Below are 12,943 nucleotides of genomic sequence, written 5' to 3'. Positions count from 1 at the left end.
CTTTAGCGCTGCTCTCGCGAGAGCTTTTGTAAATGGGGGATCTGGAAGTGCAAACAAGTGCTTTCAGGCCTCCAAATACAGTGCATGTGCGCCGTGCGCGCGCACCATTTGGCAGCCTGCGTGCACATTTCGCGGGCGCTTTGATGTTCTCAGTGAGCCGCGCGGCCACTGCGAACATCAAAGCGCCCGCGAAATGTACACGCCATTTGCCACCCCCTCCCTTATCCCACTTCCTGCTTGTTCTTCAACGAGCCCGTGTACGTCTAACGCAGCCATGGCTCTGGCAAAAGGCAAGAGGGTGTTCATTGTGGGAGTTGGAATGACAAAGGTACCTTTTCATCCACGCATAGCTACCAAGTTTTCACTTTGCTAACGTGTGACGTTTACATGTTTTCAGGGTACTAATGTGTGGCACTTAAATGCATAACACGAGACGCTTTGAGTGAGAATCTCACGTAATGATATAAATATCGGAAATGACCCCCTTTACCAATTTTTCGGAGGCAACTTGGATACGATTGTAATGTTCCTGAAGTGTTTATGCCACCCTTTTACATGCATTTTTTTTATCATGCTTTCGGCAGTTTCGGTACTAAAATGTACTTCCAGCTGTGTATTCTAGCACTGACCGAGTTAATGATTTCGGACCAGTAATGTGAGTGACATATCCTGTCCAAAATAAACATGCACACACTCAGCAAATGACTGCCCATCATAATGGGCCCTGACATTTGCACATGTACAGCATTCCCCATGGAACTTTCAATTGCTCAGAGTATCTTAGGTTCCACAGGATTACAAAAAACGTTAAGGAAGTAAAGGAGTCTTGTTTTGTCTCTGGATGTGGCAGGCCTAGGATTTGATTTAGAACTGAAAAAAACGACCGCTTTTGATTGAAGTGCCAAAACCGGAGGAGAATGCACCATTGGCACACATCCTCCCATACTATCCTTAGATAAAGAATTTTCAACAGGTATCCCTTCCATCATCGCAGACTGAGCACCTCAGCTAGGAACTGTAGGATTACCTCCTCCAGCCCCTGCTTCAAACAAGTCCCCAGATTGCAGGACCACAGCAGCACTTAGACAACGTGCTGAAGTGACAAATGTAACATCTCTGGGATGGATACATCTCTGTAAAAATGAATTGACTAATTTGTATGTGAGGCCATATCCGCCCTCTTCCTGTTATTGCAGACCAGGGAACTCCTGACACCTTCTGTCCAGCTTTTCTTCATACTTTATGAACTTATCTCCTCCTTTTGTTTCCCACTTTCCTCTCTTTAAACACTCCCTCTCCCTTTCTGCTTCTTCTTCCCCTGCACTCACTACGTTTTCACTCATCAGTCTTTTCACTGTTGTGTTTTCTTCGCCCCTTCATTACTCCATCTCTCTGCTTCTTTATATCTCTTCTCCCCCTCTTATCTTTGCAGCTCTCTCCTTGAATTCTTTCCCACTTATCACTTTGCAACGTTCTCTGTCCTGATTTTGTATTTCTTTCTCTCCCCCTCACCATTTGTCTTTTTTCTCTCTTCTCTCTTTTTTTTCTTCATACTTCCAGCTCACCATACTCTCCCCCCCTTATCTCTCCACCTCAATGTTCCCAATGTTCAATTTTTGTTTTTTGAACATAAATAAAAGGCATTGTCATTTACATTGCCAATTGCTTAAACTCGTGTAAATGTGAGACCTATTGCATTGCAAATGCTTGTTGTGTACTGTACCTTACTATGCTCTTGTAACTGATGTAAATTTTGACTCAACAATCCTAAATGTAAAGTGCTCTGATACCCTCTTGGGTCTAGTTCGCGCTATATAAAACTATATAAATAAAATAAAATAAATGTGTGCCTACGGGAGCAAAAACGTAATTATTATAAGGGGGACTAATCTCATTGAAAACAAAAGAAAAGAAAGGAAGGCAAACTTGTCACTTGTCCCTAAAATTTCGGGGGTCCGGTGTGATCTCGAATATCGCAGAGTGTACACACTGGAGCGAGATTGCTGGAGATCTTGCTGCGTTATAAACGTGACTGCTCTTGAAACAAACTTGGTGAATTGTTGTATACAAACATTCCCTGACTATTCCAATATTCGATGATTTGGAGGTAATTCACAAAAACATGCAAGACTGCATCAAAGTGTATTTATTACAGGAGTATTTTTTTTTATGTACACCTTTAAGTACAGATCCCCGAGTCTTATGCTCGTCGCCGTGCATAATTCCAACAAGCAGCCTTTCTGCGATCTAGAGGTTGACAATCATTTGCCAGCCAGGGATTTCCGTGTGAGCTCTACGAGCCCCGCCTCTCGCTGAGTTTCGGTTTCATTTATGCTGATACGCTGCAAGCCTGCAATCGAGCAGAACTGAAACCCGAGTCTAAAGAAAAGGCACTTACAGGTAAAATATAAACTTGAAATTAATTGTAATTTAGAAAGAAGATGCCTTTATGTGCGAAAGGTTGTGTATGGGTGCTTTTCCTTAAAGAATAGCACATATATTTCTAATGATCGCCCTACTCCGTTCCATGAGGAGTAAGGGTTTTTAACCGTGATATTATTGTTACTGGAGTCTGCTAATATTATGGGTTTTATTTTTATTCAAGTTCCATCTCGGTTTGAACACGTGTAAATACACCTAAATGGACATGCCAGTGGTGATGAACAATGTATAACGGTTTAGCGGAAAAGCTCACTAATTTGAAGGGCGTGGCTACTAATGGCGCGGCAGGTGCAGTGGCGCTGGAGTCGGTTAGGGGCCCTCTGATCCCTGTTTATTGTTGTACTTTACGTAAAGTTTACGATCTTTTCAGCCTTCATCGGTAGCGAGAACAACTGGATAACCCGATTTTCAGGTTTCTTCAATGCGTTTTGTAGACCTGACGTCACAACGGATTAATCAGCTGTACATTTACAGAATGCATCGAAAAAACAAACTGAGCTGGAAAGGCTCCACACGCCTGGACATGGGACTCAGAAAGGGAAAATATGATTTAACATTTAGTAATTTTGAAATTCGTGACTAACATAGAAATGCAAGTTAAAACAGAAGAAAGATTTTTGGAAATATTGCCCCACAATATGCTGCATAACGCTCGTAGACGGCTCACAATTCAAATATATAATAACACTTATCACAAACATTTAGAAACACACCACTTACTTAATGGTTTGCAAATTCTGGGAAACATTATGAAATGTCTGATTAATACAAATATAAACGAAAGCACCTTCTTAGGCATTTGCATATTGAACGGTTATGTATATTTTTGAAAAGCCCGAACTGTCCCAAAGGGCACTTTGGCGCGCCATGTGCCAAAAGAGCTGGTCTGACAGGGCAGTGTGTGGGCCTTCATTTGGCTGTTTTTGGGCCTGTTTTATGGTCTGTTGGTCCGTTTTTTACTCTTGATTGTCGTAAAAAATTGGGTTATTAGTGTGCGGAGGTATGTTTTATTTTATTTATTTTATTTTCAAAGTTTTATATAGCGCTAGCTGGACCCGTAGGTATCAGAGCGCTTTACATACATACTGTAAAGAAAAACAGACGGAAATTGAATTACCTAGTAGGCAGGCAGTAAGGAAGCAAAACCAGGGATAAAAAAAAATACAGCATGGAAAATAAGGTGCTTAACACAGTCCAGTCACCAACTAGCCTTGAATGTCAAGAGAGAGGAGTAAACTCAGATATTGAAGTCTAGGTTAGTTGACGTTGGTCAGGAAAGTATTTGTTAAGGAAATGGATTTTCAGGTCTCTTTTGAAACACGAGAAGAAGGGGTTGCATTTGAGGACTCTAGGGAGAGCGTTCCACATCCTGGGAGCGTTGCCAGAGAACGATCGGTATTTTGTGGTTTTCTTTTTCAGTTTCGGAGGAATAAGAAGGAGTGAGTTGGTGCTTCTCAGCGTTCTGGATTGACCTGCTCTTACCAGTTTGTTGTTCAGGTAGTTAGGGGCTGGAGAGTGAAGGGTTTTGTGTGTGATGCAGGCCAGTTTGTAAATACACCTCCCTTCCATGGGAAGCCAGTTGAGGGAGTTGAGAGCTAGAGTGATGTGATCAAATCTTTTTACTTCAGATACGAGTTGAGCGGCCATGTTCAACACTGCCCTTAGAGGGGCTAGGTGAGCTTTTGGAGTCCCTGTTAGGATGGCGTTCCCGTAGTCGATTTTAGAGAGAACTAGGGATTGGACTACTGTCTTGAAGTCATCATGGGGAAGAAAAGATTTCAATTTCTTGAGGTGTTTTAGAGAGAAAAGAGCGCTTTTTGCTGAGTTTTTGATGTGGGCCTCTAAAGATAAGTTCTTGACAAGGGTGATGCCTAGAGACTTAACTGAGTCGGATAGGACAATGGGGCAGTTTAGGGCGACCAGATACTTGAGCCACTCTTGGATTGGACGATGGTTGCTTTTTGGAGAGAATAGGATTAGTTCTGTTTTATCTGGGTTGAGCTTTAAGTGGTTAGCGTTGAACCAAGTTTGGATCTCGGTTAGAGTGGCATTGAGGTGTTGGATGTCGCTGGGAGACTTGATTTTGAAATAGATTTGGGTGTCATCAGCGTAAAGGTGGTAGTTCACTCCAGCTTTTTTCAAGATGATTGTGAGGGGCTCCATGAAAAGATTGAAGAGGGCAGGGGAGAGGATCGAGCTTTGCGGGACCTCAAGTGTGACTTTTGTTGGCTTCGAGAGACAGGAGTTGGTTTTAATTTTTTGCGAGCGGTGTTGAAGGAAGGAGGTGAACCATTTTAGTACTGTGCCATTGATGCCGGAGCGCTTCGACAAGGTCTCCAGAAGTGCTGGATGATTTACTGTGTCGAATGCCGCAGATAGGTCAATAAGGATGAGTAGGCAGGCATCACCTTCATCTAAAGCCTTGTGAATATCATCAGAGACGTTGAGCATAGCTGTTTCCATGCTACAGCCTTTCCTGAATCCTGATTGAAAGGTGTCGAGGAGGTTGAACTCATCAATGTGTTTGTTGAGTTGGTGGAGAACGCATTTCTCCAATGTTTTTGCAAGGAATGGGAGGTTGGAGATAGGTCTGAGGTTGTTGAGATCATTAGGGTCAGCCCCTGGTTTTTTGAGAATGGGTGTGATTTGTCCAAGTTGAAGGGAGTCTGGGACACAGCCTGAGGTGAGAGAGGCGTTGATGATTTTTCTCCAGAAAGGGGAAATGGTGTGGTCAACTTCTTTTATGATTGTGGATGTGATGGGGTCCATATTGTGGGATGAAGGTTTTAGGTTAGAAATTATACTGAAAACCTCATTTTCCGACATCAGCTCAAAGTCGGACCAATGCGCATTGTTTTTTAGCTGGAGGCAGACCTGATTGTCCTTGGTAAGAACGCTTTCTGAATGATCAGGGGTGGTTAGAGTGGGGCAGGTTAAGAGGGAAGGAGGGTTAGAAATTTGGATGAAGGATTGATCAATTTTCAAGACTTTATTAGTGAAGAAGGTGGCAATTTCTTCACAACGCTCATTAGTGGCTTTGATTTCTTGAGAGGGAGTGCAGTGAGTTTGGCTTTTGACAATGTTGAAGAGTTCTCTCGGTCTGTTTTTCGCCAGATCTGATTGGCTGCGGAAGAAAGACGCCTTTTCACTGAAAATGTGTCTTTTGTATGCTTGCCGAGCAGATCTAAGTTGGGCTAGGTGTAAGGTCGAGGGGTTTAGTCTCCAAGACCTTTCCGTTTGTCTGAGTTGACGCATTTCCTCATTCAGTTCCACGTTAAACCAGGGTTTAGATTTGGTTCGCCTCAATTGTGTGGGTTTGAGAGGAGCTACTTGGTCTAGAACCAAGCGATAAGCACATTCATTGTCAGGGTGAATCACTAAAGTCAGTTAATAAACCTGAGATCAACCCCCGGTAGCAATGCCACAGAGCAGAAGGGCTTAACTTGGAGGCAATATGTACATTTTTTATGCAGTACTAAAACAGTAAATAAAAAAAAATCAATTCAAAATGTAAAACTAAAAATTCCAAAATGAATTAGAAAAATAAAGTGCAATTTAAAAAAACAGAATGACACAAATTGACAAAAATCCAATAAGGGAAACCAGAGATATGATTTTATTTATTTTTAAATTATAAACAGCACCAAGAAACCAGAGTGCCAATGATAGTCAATGGTTGGAGTAGAATAGAATATAGGTGAAATGTATCCTGGTCAATGATTTCACTTTCACACTTTAGTTTTTAAGTCCCAATCAACAACAGGAGTATACTTCCAAAGCCATGCATTGCCTCAGAGGAGGCACTTAGAGATTCAGAGTGTGGCAGGCAGAGGCCAACAGGAGTGTCCAGTCCAGGCCCAGCTGCAATTGATCAGTTTCAAGTAAGGTTTCTAGTAGCTTGTTGTGTCCCTGTAACTTGAACAAGAATTCAGCCTTATCGAGGGTCGTGACCAACCGGCAACTGAGATAGCGGTGCTCGAGTAGAGCTCCGTTTCCCGCCAGTCTAAAAACCCCGAGTACATCCGTCAAATATCCTAAAACAACCCCAGGATTGCTGTACCCGGTGCTCTCCGAGACCCTGAGACACCCGGAGCGGGAAGCGGTGAACCGGTGTCTACTCGGCATGCAAAATCAGCGCTAAGGTGGTGCCGGCGGAGAGAAGCCTAGCGTTAGTAGGAGGTGCCTGCGGTGTTCTCCGTGCGGCCGCCCCTCAACAGAGACTGGCAGGAATACGGGGGGCCCCCGGGGACCTCGGGAACAGAGAAGATTGTGGCGTACAGATCAAGGAGGCCGCGGCTGGCGTGGGGCTGACGCCGCGACATTACACTTCGAGCACCGCCTCCGCACTACTTTGCCTGCTGCACCTACACCCCCCCATTCTCCTGAATTGCCTCTATGAGACGATGGAGAGGGTGCTGGCACTGCCTCTGAGGAAATAGATGAGAGGCCTTATTTATCGTCTTTCCCCGAGGTCAGCGCACTTTGGTGCACGATTGCAGGCTGTATTGCTGGTGAATGGTTGTGCTGGGCACACAGACTTGTAGCGGGCTGCTGTGATGAGGGATGCCTGCCTGTGCCTGACTGGAGACCCTTGTCCAGCACTGAATGTGGAGATAGAGAGAAGCTTTTATTCGTGTCGTCTCCCTTGCAGCAGACGTTTTTGTCCCTGGTGATTATATACCGCATTCTGTTGCCCAGCTGGTGTTCCTCTTGGAGCTGGTCTACAGAGCGGGCCCTCTCTACTGGCCCTATACCCCTGAATATCACAGGAGCCCATAGTGCTTTTGGAACGGTACATGTGGAAGAGGGGGGTGCCATTCTCATAGGTGCGGAACAGCTGCAACCTACATATTAGTTGCGGCCTGGCTGGAGGCGGCCCGAGGTGATCTTGCGTGGAGCCAGTATCGAAGACAGCGCTATGACGGCGGTCAAGGGATCTCTGCAGACGCATCAATCTAAGCTTGATAAATTCACGCTATCCAAGGCAGAGTGCTTTGAGGTATTATCAACAGCAAAAGACCTGATGATGCGGAACATCATACACTCTTTTTATAATATGACTGGTATCGGGGGGAATCCTCCTCTAACCAATAGCTGGTCTCTACATTTTACCAGTCTTTATCCATTCCTAAAAGCCCCCATTTTTATAGTATGTTGGTTTGTCAGTCAACTCATCGCCAATATGCCCTCAACTGAGAAAGGTGCATACAGAAAAGACAAAAAAAATGTGTGAAGGTGAGAAAGTCCCTCACATGCGCTACACCAGAGGAGCTACTGGTAAGTTCTCACCAGCTTACCCACGTTTTTCATCATTGGCAACTTTCTCACCTATTAGAAAAGAAAAAGAAGTGTCCAGTAATAAGAATAGAGGTGAAAATAGTGTTGTGTATCTCAACAAAAGTAACAGAGAACCCCGTAAATTGCAGAAGATAAAATATATCTCCAATTGAAATTGAGTTCAAACTCACATAGATAACGTTGCAATTTTATTCAGATCCGTGAGTTTACTCAAACTTAAAAACAAACTGCATGTTGCAGACCAATTCAGGATGGGCCAACCTGTTTTATTGCCTTCCCTATTTTGTGGCAATTTCGTCAGGGCTTGAGGTCAAGAGTCACCTCACTGGACTTCTAAGTTTGTACACAGTGACTGACATACACAAACAAACATAAACATGTATCAATTAAAACCGCCAACCAGTTCAGACATCCCACATAGTGAGTACTGATTTACCAGGTTGTATATTGTCCTGGATATCATGCACTGTGATTTATATTTACCAGGTGGTTGCCAAGGGCCCCCCTTCCAACTTGTACATACACGGCCTGTGCAGCACATTAAAAATACATCTATTCCACCTGGACACTACCCTTGTGGTAGTTGCTCCGTCTGTGAGTTGACAGAGAACACCAACAGTGTACAGTTGCCGGGTGGGAGGACTTGGCATCTGAATAAATTCAGTAACTGTAATACTGTCAACATGATATATAGACTCACGTGCCAGTGTGGGTTACATTATATAGGTTTAACCTCACAAAAGATTAAAATCTGCATCCAGGAACATCTAAGTACAATAAAATCTGGAAAACTAACCACAAGGTTAGTGCAACACTTTCAGGAGCAAAAGCATGAGTGCAGGGCACTGAAATGGCTTGTACTGGAAAGAGTAATGGGAGAGGCGTGTAACATGGAAAAGATACTAGCTATAAAAGAAGCCCGGTGGATCTTTTCAGAAATCGCTGACCAAATTGGATTGAATGACTTTATAGAATGGAATAAGGTCAGCAGATGAATCAGGAGGGACTAGAAATTGACTGCCCTTAGGTATTCATGAGTGATGTGGGGACTGCTGTTGTGGTATTAGTGGTGGTTGTGCCCTGGAGTTTCTGAAGATACTGATGATAATGGACTAACTTATATTCCTCCCTGATTTACATACTGACCCTGTTTCATTAATATTTGAAGATACAGAGCTATATGTGTTAGTTCTCACACCGGTATGGACAACATCTTTTGATAAGCTGAGGTGCTAGTCTGAAGATTGATAAGTGATACTGAATAGTAAAGATTTTGTAGTGAGTGATCACAAAATACAAGTCAAGCACATGATAATTGAAGTTTTGAATAATGTGAATCAGCGAAGAAAGTCTGATGAATAAATGTGGGCACTGTCGTATGGAACACACATGACAATATCAAGTGTGGAACATGATGATGAACCAGTGTCCACTAGTGATTGCTGTATAAGAAAAAGTTCTGATCATGCAGTATGATAAAAGTAGAAGCTTCTTTATTATAACATCGGGATTATCTGTTTAAGAGAAAAACGGCATAACGGGTTCAATACCGATACAAGATGGCGCCTATGGTTTTTAAACGCTGCACATGGTTGCATGGTGACGAGTGTAGCGGTGATTTGAGTGGTTCCGGTACACGCATTTAAAAAGAGGAGCCGGTTCCGCAATAGCACGCTGGAACGAGACAAAGCTCGGGACGTGGATGTATGCGGTAAGAGTAGGTGTGCGTGGTTGACAAGCAGGGGGTTATCATTGAAACCCCAGTTGCTCGTGGATGTGGATGACGGTTTTCTTCAAAAGTCTTTCCTAGATGGATGGGAGTAGTCAGCATATTTAAGCAAAGTGCGTATGCTTGCAATGACTATATAATTGAGGGGTGAAATCTGAGTCTGACCCACAGTACGAGATAGTGAGCTGGCAATATAATTATGACTTGAAGCAGCGAGATGAGAAATGAATAAATAGTGGCTATATGTTTTTACAGGTGCATTCATGGCAATGAATTGTGCTGTAGGGGAATGACGATATAAAAGATTAATACCCCTTGAAACGGTGGGAAGCTGGTTCGAGGGCCCTTGACAACCACCTGGTAAATACAAATCACAGTGCATGATATCCAGGACAATATTCGACCTGGTAAATCAGTACTTACTATGTGGGATGTCTGAACTGGTTGGCGGTTTTAATTGATACATGTTTGTTTGTTTGTGTTTGTCAGTCATTCTGTGTACGACCTCAGAAGTCCAGTGAGGTGACTCTTGACCTCGAGCCCTGACGGAATCGCCAAAAAATAGGGAAGGCGATGAAACCTGTTGGCCCATCCTGAATTGGTCTTCAACATGCAGTTTGTTCTGAAGTTTGAGTGAACTCACGGATCTGAAAAAAATTGCAACTTTATCTATGTGAGTTTGAACTTAATTTTAATTGGAGAGATATTTTTTATCTTCTGCAAATTACAGGGTCCTCTGTTACTTTCGTTAAGAAACACAACACTATTTTCACCTCTTTTCTTTTTACTGGACACTTCTTTTTCTTTTCTAATAGGTGAGAAAGTTACCAATGATGAGAAACGTGGGTAATCTGGTGAGAACCTACCAGTAGCTCTTCTGGTGTAGCGCACATGAGGGACTTTTTCACCTTCAGACATTTTTTTGCGTCTTCTGTATGCACCTTTCTCAGATGAGGGCATATTGGTGATGAGTTGACTGACAAACCAACATACTATAAAACTGCGGGCTTTTAGGAATGGATAATGACTGGCAAAATGTATAGACCAGCTATTGGGTAGAGGTGGATACTCCCCAATACCAGCCCTATTATTAAAAGAGTGTATGATGTTCCGCATAATCAGGTCTTTTGAGTGGAGGGCGACCTGATTAGAATTTTTCCCTCTCTTGCGCCTTATTATTTATTAATTTTTGGAGTGCTTTGAGGAACAGAATGTGGAGCCAGGTGCGCAGAAGCAGGTGGCTGGAGGTGCCCCTACCCATCAAGACATCATGGAAGACAAACGGGGGGTCCAAGCCGCCTTGGAACTTAAAATAGATTCCATTACTTCGGAGGTGACCCTAATGCAGGCAGATCTACGGTCATTGGGAGAAAGGATGAAAACTGCATAAAACTAAGGGTGGGCGTAGTGGGCGTAGTGGGGCTACGTGAAGCAGCACGTAGTGTGCCCAAATCTACGCACACTACGCGCTTCGCGTAGCCCCACTACGTGCCACCCACCTCCCGCCCGCCCTTCTTTTAAATAATATAAGCATTGAAAAATAAATTAAAATAAGTCGACTTACCCGTAAGCGCGGCGTCTCCGGGGCTCCCTCTTTCTGTTTCTAATTTCTTCTGGCAAATGCGCATGCGCGGACGCCCGCGCATGCGCATTTCTCGCGAGAAATGCGCATGCGCGGGTGTCCGCGCATGCGCATTTGCCAGAAGAAATTAGAAACAGAAAGAAGGAGCCCCGGAGACGCCGCGCTTACGGGTAAGTCGACTTATTTTAATTTATTTTTCAATGCTTATATTATTTAAAAGAAGGGCGGGCGGGAGGTGGGTGGCGGGTGGCAAGCAGCTACGCTTCGCCCTCGGCGTGTGCGTAGCGCTGCCCTGCTTCGCCTACTTCGGAAAGTGCGAAGCAGGCAGCGCTACGTACACTACGTGGGCGAAGCGTAGTGCTACGCCCGGGGTTACATAAAACTCTGTGATGGTCCTACAATCCTCCACGAAAATTTTGAAACGAGAAGTCAAGAAACTTCAAGTCGTGACGAGAGAGATGGAAGCCCAGCTGGAGGATCAGGAGGGGAGGGCATGCAGGAACAATGTCCGCATCTGGGGGTGCCAGAACGGGCGGAGGGCCCGGCGGTGGACTTCTTTGTTGAAGATCTGATTCCCAACCACTTGCAGCCACTCTCGCTCTCCAGCTATTTTTCTGTGGAAAGGGCCCATAGGGTGCCAGGTGGTCCCCCCAAATCCGGTGCCCCACCGCGCCCTCTCATAGCTAGAATTTTCAACTATTGGGACTGGGACGTAATCCTGCAAGCTCCTCCCCCCCTACGAAGTTTGAAAATTCTACAATTACTTTCCTCCCGGACTTTAGAGTGAAGGTGCAGAAAATGAGGAGATCCTTTTTGGAGGTTAAGAGGGCACTTTGTGAATAGAACATTTAATCCGCCATGCTCTTTCCAGCAAAACGTAGAGTGAGAACGGGAGGGAAGGTCTGGTTCTTCTCGTTTTCAGAGGACACGTGGAACTGGTTTGAACAGTGGCAGGTGCGTGGCCCCTCGCAGCAGGACTCAAGGCAGAGGGAGCGAGGACAGGATGGTCTTCGTGAGGCACCCGCTTCTGTTGAGGGCCCCCGGTAGAACCACTGTGGCGCTCATATGTCTGCCTGTATGGTGGCCTCCTCGTCGATTGTTGTTTCCCGAGGCTGTGATTGGGCACTGTTCGAGACCGTCTGCCACTTGGAGATGAAACTGTCCATTATCAAGTGACTTTGTTCTGAAAAGGTTGGTGCGTTGTTGACTGTTGGGTCCATGTATATTCTGGCTTTTATTATGTTACAGCTTAATGTCTTTCACCACGAGACCCGGACTGCTTCCCGGCGGGAGGGGTCGCAAGTTATCCTATATGTGAATTCTGGTCAGAACTGGGGTAGTATAAGACCTTTGGTCGGCGTTAGCGGGGCCACCTTCCCTCTACAATAGTTTTATGGGGTGGGTTAAACAGGCGCTCGGCACTTTTGGGGGTGGGCAGTTTAGAGTCCACATTGCAGGGAGGCATGGAGGGGGGAGGGGTGGGTGGCCTCTTAGGGGTTTGTTGTTTTGTTGTTGCTTGTTTAAGTTCATTTGCAATATTGTTCTCTGACAGTGCAAGAAAGGTACCTATTTTGTTAATAGAATTTCCGACAATAGAATACATGACTTGTTTGACCATGTTGTACCTCCTCTTACTTGTTAGAAGGGACGCTATGCTACTGTGTCAGTGTATAATCTTGAATCTGAGTCCCCCTCCCTGTTAAGTCACATAAATAGCTAGTCAACTGAAATAGCCTGGGTGACTAGACCGACTTAAATTGCTCTCATGGAATGTTAATGGGCTTGGGGATAGAATAAAGAGAGGAATTGTCTTGCGATACTTAAAGAGGCAGGCCCCTGACGTGGTCCTGTTGCAGGAAATGCACATACAAGGCTCCACATACTGTGCTTTG

At 44.6% G+C, this 12,943-nt stretch overlaps 1 protein-coding gene across 1 annotated transcript in view; it reads left to right on the top strand.

Annotated features, from left to right (window-relative positions):
• The first annotated feature begins 2,264 nt into the window (after positions 1 to 2,264).
• The window catches only part of LOC146834565 (interferon-induced protein 44-like), a 519,193-nt gene continuing 508,514 nt past the window's right edge, over positions 2,265 to 12,943 (top strand). Inside the window, exon 1 of the mRNA XM_085601972.1 lies at positions 2,265 to 2,400. The gene's annotated coding sequence lies outside the window, so the exon portion shown is untranslated. The remainder of the gene's footprint in view (positions 2,401 to 12,943) is intronic.

This window comes from Triturus cristatus, chromosome 4_2 (genome assembly GCF_964204655.1).
Source record: "Triturus cristatus chromosome 4_2, aTriCri1.1, whole genome shotgun sequence".
NCBI lineage: Eukaryota > Metazoa > Chordata > Amphibia > Caudata > Salamandridae > Triturus > Triturus cristatus.
The sequence above is the reverse complement of the archived record's forward strand: the minus strand, read 5'-3'. Positions and strand labels throughout refer to the sequence as shown.